General features: G+C 37.8%; 1 protein-coding gene and 1 non-coding gene across 2 annotated transcripts in view; one reads left to right on the top strand and one right to left on the bottom strand.

The window, feature by feature from the left end:
* COMMD10 (COMM domain containing 10) overlaps positions 1–14,819 on the bottom strand; it is a 215,464-nt gene that overhangs the window by 27,666 nt on the left and 172,979 nt on the right. The window lies entirely within an intron of this gene.
* TRNAG-GCC (transfer RNA glycine (anticodon GCC)) lies at positions 3,378–3,453 on the top strand. Its single transcript has one exon. It is a non-coding gene; the product is annotated as a tRNA-Gly (tRNA).

Genomic DNA, 14,819 nt, shown 5'->3' with positions numbered 1-14,819 from the left:
TTGCATCCAACTTTTCTGTTTCAAACATTATAATCAACTTCTTTTTAATCAAAACTAGTCATACTGGAAAATTAGGTAGTACTGAGAAATGTATTTCATTACAGTAGTTCTCTTTTTAAGTGTGTTTTTAATCAGTTTTGGATGCAGGTGCACCTTTAAAAGAAAAGCAACAAATTTACATGGAATACTGATATATCTAAAGTAGGAACTGGTGTTGCTAGGAAAAAGTAAAAGACAAAAATGAAATAAAATTTTGTATGTTTCCATGAGGCAGTTCATGTACAAAGCCATCTTACTGATTTGATACTAATTTCTTTTACAAAGAGAACATGTTGTTTCACTCTTCTTATTTTTGAATAATAGAAAAAACATAATACTTATACCATAAATAAACCAGAACTATGTAAACTATTTCATTATTCTCTTCTAAATACCTATTAGCAAGCTTTGTTTTAAAATACAATTATGAAAAATATGACAAATTCAAGCCTGAGGTCTAATTTTAAATTAATTCATTTTCTAATAATATAATTAATTAAAATGAGATTATAAACAAATCAATCTGCCCACTTTAGCAAGTACTAGTCAATTTACTTATACAGAGTAGCTATTGCTTTGAATGACTATTAATATGATACCTGATTTTCTATTTTTATTGACTCTTGCCTTGAATAAGACAGTGAAGTTCCTTATAATTCCTGTTTCCTTTTCTTAACATTGATAAGTTAAAATTTACCTATCAAAATATGACATGCCATGCTATTTTTAAAAATAACATGCTTACTTAATAAAACATGTAAATATTGAGCACTAAATATATCAAAATAGTCTATTTGTTACCATAAAATATCATTTAAGCAAGTTTTTCTTAAATAGGATGACTAACAGTAACATTGCCCAAGAAATTTCTCCACAGTCAGTTTAAATATGTTTTCTTGTATGTGTGTGTGTGTGTGTGTGTGTGTGTGAAGAATGGATGAAGAAAATTAATGCTAAATAAATGGCTTTTATAAACTCATTCAGCAGTATAAACATTTAGCACATTTTCCCCCTTTAAAAATTATTGACAAGCCTCCATTAAATGATTTCATAATCTTTTTCTTTTAATTTCAAAATATGTACTTTTACATTTTACTTGAGGAGAAAAGATAACACATTGACACATTTATTGTTTTCCCTCAAATGCCACACAGAGTGTGTTTTTTAAAAGAAATGTTAATAGTTCAGGTAAATAAGAAATTCTATTGCATACCAGAAAATTTGAGAAAGTTCTATATCTAAAAATCAGAGGAGCTTTGATTAAATAAAAAAAGTCAAATTAGAGAAAACTGAAGCTAAAACAAGCAAAGGAAAAGCTACTGTAGAGGCCCAGAGAAAACAAAGCTCATGGTCAATAATAACAAAAACAGGAGTATATTTTTGCAAATATGATTTCTGAAGGTGGAGAGTCCTAGAGTGGCTAATGGGATTAGAACAGAACGAAGTAGCAGGTCATTTATGAAAAGGGAGCCTCAAACCCAGATGATAAACTACTGCAACAAGGAACACCCTGTCCAGTCATATGCCTCCTTTTGCCCTGCAAGTCACTGGATGAAAGCTTCTGTAATAAGAATCTTAACTTATAGACTCAGACGACAGTATGATGATTACCAGAGGGAAAGGGGAATGAGGAGGACAAGATGGCGATGGCATAGGTGGACGTACCAACTTCCACATCCCAGAACCAAAGTGGATTACAACTTAATTTTAAGAACCATCATCTGGAAAAACCAACTTTGGACTAAACTAAGAGAACTCTTCAACCAAGGAACACTGAAGAAGCCACACTGAGATGGGTAGGAAAAGCAGAAATGCGGAGAGGGCTGCACAGCTCCCTGGAGCAAATGGCAGCCTGGAGAGACTCCCGTGGCGGGAAGTGAGTTTAGCAGAGAGGAGAGGGTCTGGAGCCCCAGGAACAAAGCCCGAGCCTGCAGCCGCAGAGCCTAGAAGAGGCTTATGGACAGTATTTAGCTGGAAACAAGTCAGGACAATGTTCATGAGAAAGAGACTGATTTCTCAGACCCAGGATTCTTCTTAAAGGGACTGCGCAGAAAACCTCTTTCACAACCACTCACCTGGGGCTCCAGGGGATGGGGAGAGAGGAGAGGACCAGAGCAGTGGGAAGAGAGTGTAATCTAGGAGGCACAGGGAGAAACACTTTGAGGGACGGCCACCCTAGCACCTGGGCTGTCACTCCCCAAATCTGAAGTGAATATTTCCCCTGGAAACAGCAATACCAGCAAAGAGAAGCAGGAAACCAGCCAAACAAGCTCTCCTGTGGTACTTAGAACAGAGTCGTTTAGAAGGAGGGAGCTTTTGGGACTACAGTAGTGAGTGTTAGGGTCTGAGCTACAGCACCCCCACCCACATGGCTGAGGGCTCACCTGAGGGCGGGAGGCAGCAGGACACAGAAGCGTGGTTCTGTCGGCAAGGGCAGAAGGGACTCATGAAAGTGATCAAGCCCAGCTGCGGGCCACCTGCAATCCAGCCTGCAAGGGAAGAGCGGGAGCCCCGAAAGGAGTAGAGACCCGTCCTTGAGCAAGGGTGCAAAAGCGCAGCCTTGCTTGGCCTGTGGGAACTAAGGCTTGTGGCCTGATGCACCAGTTGGCTCCTCCCATGGGGGGTGGAGCAAAATCCCAGAACAGGCAGAGTCCCATGACTGAGCAAGGGCACGTAGCCCTGCCCAGCCATGGAGCCAAGGCTTGCAGCTGTCCCATGTGCGGGCTGCTCCCGCAGGGGCCAGGCGAAACCCTGAATCAGGCAGAGACCCGCAGCTGAGCAAAGGTGCTCACCCCTACCCTCAGAGCCAAGGCTTGCAGCTGGGCGCCGCACATAACCCCATCTGCGGGGGCAGAGTAAAGGCCAAGGCAACCGAGGTTTGTACACCTGAGCACGTGATCACAGCCCCTCCCATGAAGGAGAGGAGGAAACCACAGCAACAGCCTCAGTGGGCTGACATCGGCAACCCCCATACTGGAACGCCCTAGGCAGAAGCAGCAGAGGGGGTGGCGGACCTGCAGACATACCACACCTAGGGAACACAGAGGGCACATACAGTAGCTAAAACCTTCTTTACACAGACAAAATGGGAAGGCAGAGAAATGCAACACAAATGAATCAAGAGAAATTCCCAGAAAAGGACCTGAATAAGTCAGATATAACCAAATTACTGGATGCAGAGTTTAAAATAATGGTTCTTAGGATGCTCAAAGATCCTAGAACAACACTAGATGGTCATAACGAACACCTAAAGAGATAGTAAATATAAAAAAGGACGTTGAAATAATAAAAAAGAATCAGTCAGAAATGACAAATACAATATCAGAAATGGAGAACAGGCCCTGGCTGGTTGGCTCAGTGGTAGAGCGTCGGCCTGCCGTGCAGGAGTCCTGGGTTCGATTCCCGGCCAGGGCACACAGGAGAAGCACCCATCTGCTTCTCCACCCCTCCCCCTCTCCTTCCTCTCTGTCTCTCTCTTCCCCTCCCGCAGCCAAGGCTCCACTGGAGCAAAGTTTGCCCGGGCGCTGAGGATGGCTCTGTGGCCTCTGCCTCAGGTGCTAGAATGGCTCTGATTGCGGCAGAGAGACGCCCCAAGATGGGCAGAGCATCGCCCCCTGGTGGGAGTGCCGGATGGATCCCGGTTGGGTGCATGCGGGAGTCTTCTGACTGCCTCCCTGTTTCCAGCTTCGGAAAAATATAAAGAAAACAAAAAAACAAAACAAAACAAAAACCCCAAAAAAGAACAAAAAAAAAGAAATGAAGAACACAATGGAAGGAATTAAAAGCAGGATAAATGAAGCTGAGAATCGAATCAGCGAGTTAGAGGACAAGATAAATGAAGGCACGGAAGCAGAGCAGAAAAAAGAAAAGAGACTCAAAGAGTTTGAGGAAACTTTAAGCAAGCTCTGTGACAACATGAAGATAAATAACATCGGCACTATGTGGTTCCTGAAGAAGAAGAGAAAGAACAAAGGATAGAGACCTTGTTCAAACATATCATAGCTGAAAACTTCTCTAAATTAAGGTAGGAAAATGTCTCACAAGTTCAAGAAGCACAGAGAACTCCATTAAAGAGAAACCCAAGGAAATCTACACCAAGACACATCATAATTAAAATACCAAGGCTAAGTGATAAAGAAAAAATATTAAAAGCTGCTAGAGAAAAAAAGGCTATCACCTACAAAGGAGCCCCCATAAGGATGACTTCCGACTTCTCAACAGAAAAACTTGAGGCCAGAAGGGAATGGAAAAAAATATTCAAAGTAATGCAGAACAAGAGCCTACAACCAAGACTACTTTATCCAGTAAGGCTATCATTTAAAATTGAATGAGAAATAAAAAGCTTCCCAGACAAAAAACCACTCAAGAAATTCACAACAACCAAACCAATGCTGCAAGAAATGCTAAGGGGCCTGTTGTAAACAGATCAAAGGGGAAAAAGAATATAGCAAAAGAGGAATACAGCTTTAAAGAATAAAATGGCAATAAACAACTACATACCAATAATAACCTTAAATGTGAATTGATTAAATGATCCGATCAAAAGACATAAGGTAGCTGTGTGGATAAAAAAACAGGACCCACACATATGCTGTCTACAAGAGACACACCTGAAAACAAAAGATGCACATAGACTGAAGATAAAAGGATGGAAAAAAATATTTCATGCAAATGGGAATGAAAAAAAAGCTGGGGTAGCAATACTTATATCAGACAAAATGGACTTTAAAGAAGGTCATTACATAATGATAAAGGAAGCAATCCAAAAGGAAGATATAACCGTAATAATATCTATGCACCTAATATAGGAGCACCTAAATATATAAAGCAGATTTTGATGGATTTAAAGGGAGAGATCAACAGCAATACTATAATACTAGGGGATTTCAATACCCCACTAACATCACTAGATAGATTCTCAAGAAAGAAAATTAACAAGGAAACAGCAGACTTAAAGGACACACTAGATCAACTTGATTTAATAGATATCGTCAGAACCTTTTACCCTAAAGCAGCAGAATATACATTCTTTTCAAGTGCTCATGGTATATTCTCTAGGATAGACCACATGTTAGGGCACAAAAGCGGTCTCAACAAATTTAAGAAGATTGAAATCATATTGAGCACTTTCTCTGATCACAATGGCTTGAAACTAGAAATCAACCACAACAGAAAAACTGAAAAATACTCAAACACATGGAAACTAAATAGCATGTTATTAAATAACGAATGGGTTAAAAATGAGATCAAAGAAGAAACAAAAAAATTCCTAGAAATGAACAATAATGAGCATACATCAACTCAAAATTTATGGGACACAGCAAAAGCAGTCTTGAGAGGGAAGTTCATAGCATTACAGGCATACCTTAAGAAGCTAGACAATGCTCAAATAAACAACTTGACCCTACATCTGAAAGAACTAGAAAAAGAACAGCAAGTAAAGCCCAGAGGTAGTAGAAGGAAGGAAATAATAAAGATCAGAGTGGAAATAAATGACATAGAGGCTAAAGAAACAATACAGAGGGTCAATAAAACCAGGAGCTGGTTCTTTGAAAAGGTAAACAAGATCGATGAATCTTTAACCAGACTCACCAAGAAAAAAAGAGAGAGGACTCAAATAAATAAAATTAGAAATGAGAGTGGACAAGTAACAACTGACACAACAGAAATACAAAATATTGTAAGAAAATACTATGAAGAACTGTATGTCAAAAAACTAGACAACCTAGATGAAATGGAAAAAATTCCTTGAGACATATAATTTTCTAAAAATTAATCTGGAAGAATCAAAAAACCTAAACAGACCAATTACAACAAAATGAGATTGAAACAGTTATCAAAAAATTCCCAAAAAAGAAAAGTCCTGGGCCCGATGGTTTCACAAGTGAATTCTACTAAATATTCAAAGAACTAACTCCTATCCTTCTCAAGCTATTTCAAAAAATTCAAGAGGAAGGAAGACTTCCAAGCTCCTTTTATGAGGGAAGCATAATTCTGATTCCAAAACCAGGCAAAGACAACACAAAGAAAGAAAATTATAGGCCAATATCCCTGATGAATTTAGAAGCTAAAATCCTCAACAAAATATTAGCAAACTGGATCCAGCAATATATGAAAAAAATCATACACCATGATCAAGTAGGAGTTATTCTTGGGAGGCAAGGCTGGTACAATATTCGCACATCAATCAATGTGATTCATCACATAAACAAAAGGAAGGAGAAAAACCACATGATAATTTCAATAGATGCAGAAAAAGCATTTGATAAAATCCAGCACCCATTCATGATCAAAACTCTCAGCAAAGTGGGAATATAGAAAACATACCTCAACATGATAAAGGTCATATATGACAAACCCACAGCCAACATACTCAATGGGTAAAAATTAAAAGCAATCTCTTTAAGATCAGGAATAAGGCAGGGGTGCCCCCTTTCACCACTCTTATTCAACATTGTTCTGGAAGTCCTAGCCACAGCAATCAGACAGGAAAAAGAAATAAAAGGCATCCAAATTGGAAAAGAAGTAAAACTATCATTATTTGCAGATGATATGATATTGTATATAGAAAAGCCTAAAGTCTCAGTCAAAAAACTACTGGACCTGATAAATGAATTCAGCAAGGTGTCAGGATATAAAATTAATACTCAGATATCAGAGGCATTTTTATATACTAACAATGAACTGTCAGAAAGAGAAATTAAGGAAGCAATCCCCTTCACCATTGCAAGCAAAAAAGTAAATACCTAGGAATAAATTTAACCAAGGAGATTAAAGACTTGTACTCGGTAAATTATAAAACACTGATAAAAGAAATCAGGGAAGGTATAAACAAGTGGAAGCATATACTGTGCTCATGGTTAGGAAGAATAAACATCATTAAAATGTCTATATTACCCAAAGCAATCTATAAATTTAATGCAATAACCAATTAAAATACCAATGACATACTTCAAAGACATAGAATACATATTCCAAAAATTTATATGCAACCAAAGGAGAACACAACAGCCTCAGCAATCTTGAAAAGGAAGAATAAAGTGGGAGGTATCACACTTTCAGATATCAAGTTATACTACAAGGCCACTGTATTCAAAACAGCTTGGTACTGGCATAAGAATAGGCATATAGATCAATGGAACAGAACAGAGAACCCAGAAATAAACCCACACCTTTATGGACAACTGATATTTGACAAAGGAGGTAAGAGCATACAATGGAGTAAAGACAGCCTCTTCAACAAATGGTGTTGGAAAAATTGGACAGCTACCTGCAAAAAAATGAAACTAGACCACTAACTTAAACATTCACAAAAGTAAACTCAAAATGGATAAAAGACTTAAATGTAAGCTGTAAAACCATAGGCATCTTAGAAGAAAACATAGGCAGTAAGCTCTCTGACATCCCTCACAGCAATATATTTGCTGATTTATCTCCACAGGCAAGTGAAATAAAAGACAGGATAAACAAATGGGACTATATCAAACTAAAAAACTTTTGCGCAGCTAAAGACAATAAGAACAGAATAAAAGACAAACTACACAATGGGAGAACATATTTGACAATACGTCTGATAAGGGGTTAATAACCAAAATTTATAAAGAACTTGTAAAACTCAACATCAGGAAGACAAACAATCCAATAAAAAAATGGGCGAAAAAATGAATAGACACTTCTCCAAAGAGGACATACAGATGGCCAATAGGCATATGAAAAAAATGCTCAACATCACTAATCATTAGAGAAATGCAAATTAAAACCACAATGAGATATCACCTCACAGCAGTCAGAATGGGCTCATCAACAAAACAACACAGAATAAGTGCTGGTGAGGATGTGGAGAAAAGGGAACCCTCCTGCACTGCTGGTGGGAGTGTAGACTGGTGCAGCCATTGTGGCAAACAGTATGGAGATTCCTCAAAAAATTAAAAATTGAACTGCCTTTTGACCCAGCTATCCCACTTTTAGGAATATACCCCAAGAACACCATAGCGTTGTTTTAAAAGGAGATGTGCACCCCATGTTTATGGCAACATTGTTCACAATAGTGAAGATATATGGAAACAGCCCAAGTGTCCGTCAGTGGACGAGTGGATTAAAAAGCTTTGGTACATATATACTATGGAATACTACTCAGCCATAAGAAATGATGACATCGGATCATTTACAACAACATCTATATACCTTGATAACATTATACTGAGCGAAATAAGTAAATCAGAAAAGACTAAGAACTATATGATTCCATACATAGGTGGGATATAAAAATGAGACTCAGAGACATGGACAAGAGTGTGGTGGTTACATGGTGGGGGGGGAGGAGAGGGAGGGTGTTGGGGGAGGGGAGGGGCACAAAGAAAACCAGTTAGAAGGTGACTGAAGACAATTGGACTTTGAGTGATGGGAATGCAGCATAATCAAATGTCAAAATAACCTAGAGATGTTTTCTCTGAACATATGTACCCTGATTTATCAATGTCACCCCATTAAAACTAATAAAAATAACTAAATAACTAAATAAAAAGGAAAAACTAGGGGAATGAGAAGATAAGAAGAGGGTAAAGGGTGGAATAAATGGTGAAATGGTGACCTAAGCAGACTTGACTATGGGTGGTGGATAAACAATATAATATACAGATCATGTATTACAGAATTGTACACTTGAAACCTACATGTTATTAATCAATGTAACCCTAATAAATTCAATAAAGATATAAAGAAAATAATCTTATTACTTCAAGAAATAAAAATGGATAAATTCATTTGGGTAGAGGAGTAAATATTCTCTAGCCACCAAAACTACTCAATCTAAGTTTTTAAGTATACATACTAACAACCAAGAATCACCTATCATTTGAGGAAGAAATGGTAAGGAAGCCACTGAATTTAAATTGAAAAAATAATATTTTGAACTTAAACTGAAGAAATAATATTTAGGTAGAGTTAAAGAAACAGAAGAACACTTTAAATATAGTAATTGACATTATCAATGAAATGTAAAAGATAACACTCAGCAATAACAAAAAGAACAAGCTATTTTGGAAAGAAGTTCTACAAAATTAAAAACATGCCTGATAAAATAATGGCTAAACAAAGCTTTAAAAAATGGACTAAAAATTTTAAGGACCCAACTAAGGATCAAATTATTGAGCTAGACAAGAATAAGAGATTTTCTATAATCCCCTGTAAAATGAGAAAAACTTAAAAAGAGAAACGGAAGAGAGATTCAGAAGCGTCAGTAGTTACCTAGCAGAAGGATCAGAAAGAACTGGGTGGAAAAGGAATCAGAGAAATTAAAGGAGAAAATCTCCCTTAGCTAAAGATAGATTTGGGCTTTCAGTCCTTTCAGAAAAAAGAAGGCAAAGGCACCTGAAAAAAAAAAAAAAACCCGCTAATAAAAACAGACACCTAATTAACATCCTGGGGTAATAGCAGAATTCTATGAAAACAAATTTCAAAATCTTCTGGAGCTCTTTTTGGGGTACAGATGGAAGGAGGGAAGGAAAGAGGTTATCTACAAAGTTATAAAAATCATATTGATAGCAGAATTCTTTTTAGTAAATATCAACATGTCAATAGAACAGTGTCTTCAAAATTCTAAGGTAAAATTATTTAAATGTAGACTTTTCTCAAGCCTAAATAGCAATCAGTTGAGAAATTAAATACACATTTTCAGTCAAGCAAAGACTCAGACTAGTTTAAGACCAGATACAATTTTGTTTTTCTTCATACATATCTATATTTGCACATCAGTAACTCTTTACTGCCGTGTAAACATCACTATTATACTGTTCCTGGAGCTGCTGACTCCTCTTTAAAACTAATGAGACAAAAATGATTATATATTGCCTTGAATGTCCTATATGGAAGAGAACCAAATAATGAAATCAGGTACAGAAAACTGACTCAGAAAGCTGCGATATTAATTCTCAGAAAAGTTATCTTAGAGTTTCACTATATAAAAGCAGTCCCTACTTGAGAATCTTCAAATTATATATTGCTAATGTTCTAATTAAAACTGACCTGAACTCACCATAATAGTCCTGATTTTGTACAGTAAATAAGTTTGATATCTTAATTTTCTTTATGAGAAATTTATGTAATTATGAAAAGAATTGGCATTTACAAAAAAAAAAACCCATGAAATTCTAAACTAGCACCACAATTTTAGGTAGAGGGCCCAATGCTAAGAATGTTCATGGAAATTAATTTTGAGGGTCTAAATAAGCCTTCAATTTACAATGTGCTTATTAAGAGCAAACTAAGGGCCTGAGCTGTTTTGTCTTCATTGTTTTGCTAGAATGCCTTGCTGTGTACTTTCCTTTTATAAATTTCAGATAAAAATAAGTGTTTCTATAGCATAGGCAGGGCATCTGAAAATGTATAATACAGAAATTAAAAATAATAAGCAGATAAAAAACAAAAGAAAGTCTATCTTTCTACTCAGTGAACAACAGGCTACATTTAAAATATCTACAAAGGATCTTTGCAAGATCTAAAAAGCTTGTTTAAATCTTGTTTGAAATGTCAAAGTGAGAGGGGGAAAATGGCTTCTTAAAACATAAATCCAAGGACCATTAATCAGACTCTTCAAATTACAGCCGTCATATTGAATGCATGGAAATGATCATTTCTATAGCACCCAAAATACAAACATAAAGTCTGTTACAGATTCAAACCAACAATACCCAAATTTACTTCAGCATAGCCATGGCTATGCTTACTGACCTTTAAGTGAACAGGTTCAGTAATATTCTTCATATACTCAATAACTCCAAAAATGAACTGAAGTTGGAAACTTTACTACTTGAAGTTTCCACTAGTCTCCCAGGTCAGTCTCATTTAGTAATACTAGATCATTATAAACTTTACAAAGGTATGGTTAACTTTTATTACATTTAGATTCTTTCCTCCGACCATATATCCATCCAGAAGCCAAGTAACGCACTTGAAAAAATAAAATATATACTTGTTACCCTTGGGATATTTTTTAAATGCTTCTGGAAATTTTTATAGAAAGTAATTTCAGTCATGAATATTTGAGCTAATTTATTTAGCTGAATACAAAAATAGCTCCATATGCATATCCATGATAATTTAAGGAAATGAAAAAAATTAAGATTGGATTCTAACTACAATTTTTCTGAACACTAAAACTCATATTACCAAATGTTTTAAAAACAAGAAATATGTTCTTCTCTTTCATTTAATATGGTCCCTTCATAATGTTTTAATAAAGCATTCTATATCTCTTATAGGCAAAAAAGATGCAAGGAAATCTGAATTTGCTGTTAGCATATATGTATACCATTAAATATCAATATTAATTCATGCTATCGTTGAATTCAAACTAAGATTATAAAATGTAAATACTAATTGTTTCTAAATCCCACCAATATATTAGCAAGTAAAGAAGTCTTTAAAGAAAAAAGTAGGCTCTGGCCAGTTAGCTCAGTGGCAGAGCATCGGCCTGGCATGCAGGAGTCCCAGGTTCAATTCCTCACCAGGGCACACAGGAGAAGCGCCCATCTGCTTCTCCACCCCTCTCCCTCTCCTTCCTCTTTGTCTCTCTCTTCCCCTCCTGCAGCCAAGGCTCCATTGGAGCAAAAAAGTTTGCCCGGGCCTGACCTGTGGTGGCGCAGTGGATAAAGCATTGACCTGGAAATGCTGAGGTTGCCGGTTTGAAACTCTGGGCTTGCCTGGTCAAGGCACATATGGGAGTTGATGCTTCCAGCTCCTCCCCCCTTCTCTCTCTCTGTTTCTCTCTCTCCCTCTTTCTCTCCTTTCTAAAAATGGATAAATAAAATTAAAAAAAAAAAAAAAAAAAGTTTGCCCGGGTCCTGAGGATGGCTCTGTGGCCTCTGCCTCAGGCACTAGAATGGCTCTGATTGCGGCAGAGCTATGCTCCGGATGGGCAGAGCATCGCCCCCTGGTGGGCATGCCGGGTGGATCCCGGTCGGGCGCATGAAGGAGTCTGTCTGACTGCCTCCCCGTTTCCAACTTCAGAAAAATGCAAAAAAAAAAAAAAAAAGTAGTTTCTGGTAGACTCCTATGCCTGGATAATTCAACAGTGAATTACTCTTGAAAATAAAAGAGTTGGCTTCAATTTGTGAAAAATCTGTAAGGGGGGAACAAACACTTAATGAACAATAAAAACAAAAATAAAATAAGAACCTAACAGAAAGTTAAGCATTTGTAATAATATATGGGCTTCAGAAATAATGGACAAACATAATAATGAAAATAAGTTTCATCAGTCTTCTTGCCCACTTGGTAACACTATCTATATAGGAGCTCTGTGAACACGGCAGGCTTGGACAGAGGCAAGCTTCCCCTTAGGCAGAAGCTGCAGAGAGCAGGTAGGAAGCCAGCTGTCAGGCTGCAGCCCCTCAAAGACCAGAATAATGCAGGCTTATTTGGGGAGTGCCAAGATGTACAACAGAAACCCTATCCCTTCCCATATGGTTCAGTCCCTTTCTTCTGAGAGGAGGTTCTGGTTTCTAGCCTGGGGATGTAGACATGAGGTAAGGGAGCCAACTGTCTTAGATTCGTGTAAGACATTTAATTAACCCTCCTGGTTTCAGCTGTACATCTTTTTCCTGCCCTTCTTACTTGCAGATCTCAGCCCAGAGACTCCTCTGGATCCAGGCAGGCTGACCATTTCCTCTCAGCTTTTCTGCAGCCTCCTCACAGCTTGTTTCATCAGTCACCTCACTCCCATCTTTCCTCCTTCCAGTAATACCTTGAAAACTTACAAATACTAATGAGTCTCTCTGATTTTCTTTGCTGCATGGTTCTATTTCTTTCTGTGCTTCCATTTTAGTGAGGTCTCAGGAAGGAAAAGAAGTCAACATGTATGCTCAGGTCTTCATCTTTTACCAAGTAGGACTACTTTTTAAAAATTTTAATCACACTACGTTTATCTAGTCCCTGGAATTACTATATGTATAATAAATTTTACCTGCTAAATGTCAAACAGCTAACCTTTCTAAGATCTAAACAAATTTAAAAACTACACAGCATTTCAATTTAATATAAATTGTTCATGAATAGGAAATCAGCTATTTCATACCTGAAGGATAGCAAATTCTTATTACTATATCCAATGTCTCATTAAGAAAACCTACTCCAACTAGTGAATCTCAAAAAAGTTCAGTTTTTGTTTTGAGTTCAAAGTTTTCCTTAATAACTAAAAGATAAAATGTATTTTTCCCAATTATTATAGCAATTGAAAATTATCAAGTAGCTTTAAGATAATGAAAACTTGATGTTTGAGAATAAAATTTTGTTTATTTTCCCCAAAGAAGGCAATGAGTGAAAAGGATCAAAGACGTTTCATAAAATCAAACTTGAATAAAACAGAGTATAATCTTTAAAATCAGCAAACAGTGTTGGGGGTATACGGGGGAGGGGGGATGCATTCAGGGCAATACTAATAGAATCTGTGTAAACACAATAAATTAAAATCAATAAAAAAATAACAGAAAAAAGCAAATAGATATTAACTTGATGACAAACATAGCCCTAAATAACAAATATGATTAAGTGATTTCTGTGAGTCACATTTAATTTAATCATTATGTCAATTTATTATTTTACTGCCATTGTCTCATTGTTGGTTCATAAAATCAGATGTGGAACAGATCCATAGCCAAGAATTTCCAAATAAACAGAAATATAACAAGAAGCACAAGTTATATAAAGATAGCATTACCCAATAGAGTGGGTTAGACACTATTTTTAAGATTTTAATTAGCTGTAGAAATAAATTACAAAATAACACTGCCTATTTGATATAAACCCATAGACTGTCTCAGCCATATTGGCATCATCTTTTAATCTTGAAGAATTCAAATTTTGCCTGACCTGTGGTGGTGCAGTGGATAAAGTGTCGACCTGGAAATGCTGAGGTCGCCGGTTTGAAACCCTGGGCTTGCCTGGTCAAGGCATGTATGGGAGTTGATGCTTCCGGCTCCTCCCCCTTCTCTCTGTCTCTCTCTCCTCTTTAAAAATGAATAAATAAAAAAAAATTAAAAAAAATACTCAAAAAAAAAAAAAAGAATTCAAAATTTGCCCTGGAGTGAAGCACAGAAGTTGTGGGTTCAATCCCCAGTCAGAGCACATACAGGAACAGATCGATGGTCCTGTTCCTGTCTCTCTCTCTCTTTCTCCACTCCTCTTGCACTAATATCGATAAATAAAAATATTAATAATTGTTATTAAAAGAAATTTAAGGAGTGACGTCACGGAAATGGCGCCGTGAGCAGCGCGTCCGACAGATCTCCCCAAAATCACAACAAATTTATCAACTAGAAACAGAAAAATTTATCCTCGGAGCATTCCGGAGTTTCACACAAACTGAAAGCGAAAGGACTGTTATCACTTGAATCTGAGAGACGAGGGTGTGGAGGAAGCTAACTACCGCAGGGACGTTCATTCAAGCCGCGGAGGGAGTGCGCCTGTGGTGAGTCAGCCCACACTCGGGAGCAGCGAGCAGCCGCCGGCGCGCGCCCGGTCCGGTTGCAGAGCGAGCACCGCTAACGTTCCCAGCGGCTCGCGCACTGCGAGTGAGAGTCCCAGCCACCGAGCAACCCATTCGCGCGTGTATCCTGGGCATTCCACGCGCCCTACTGGCCCGCACACCCAGGGTGCCCCATTATCCTGCGAACGGTACGCCCCAGCCGCCAGCGGCGGGGCAAGCGGGAGAGGCGCCAGGGCGGTCTTCCCTACTTGGGAGATTCTCTCCGTGGGCGGGGCACCTTACCCAACCATTCAAGCTA

This window comes from Saccopteryx bilineata, chromosome 4, assembly GCF_036850765.1.
Source record: "Saccopteryx bilineata isolate mSacBil1 chromosome 4, mSacBil1_pri_phased_curated, whole genome shotgun sequence".
In the NCBI taxonomy this organism is placed as follows: Eukaryota; Metazoa; Chordata; class Mammalia; order Chiroptera; family Emballonuridae; genus Saccopteryx; species Saccopteryx bilineata.
The sequence above is the reverse complement of the archived record's forward strand: the minus strand, read 5'-3'. Positions and strand labels throughout refer to the sequence as shown.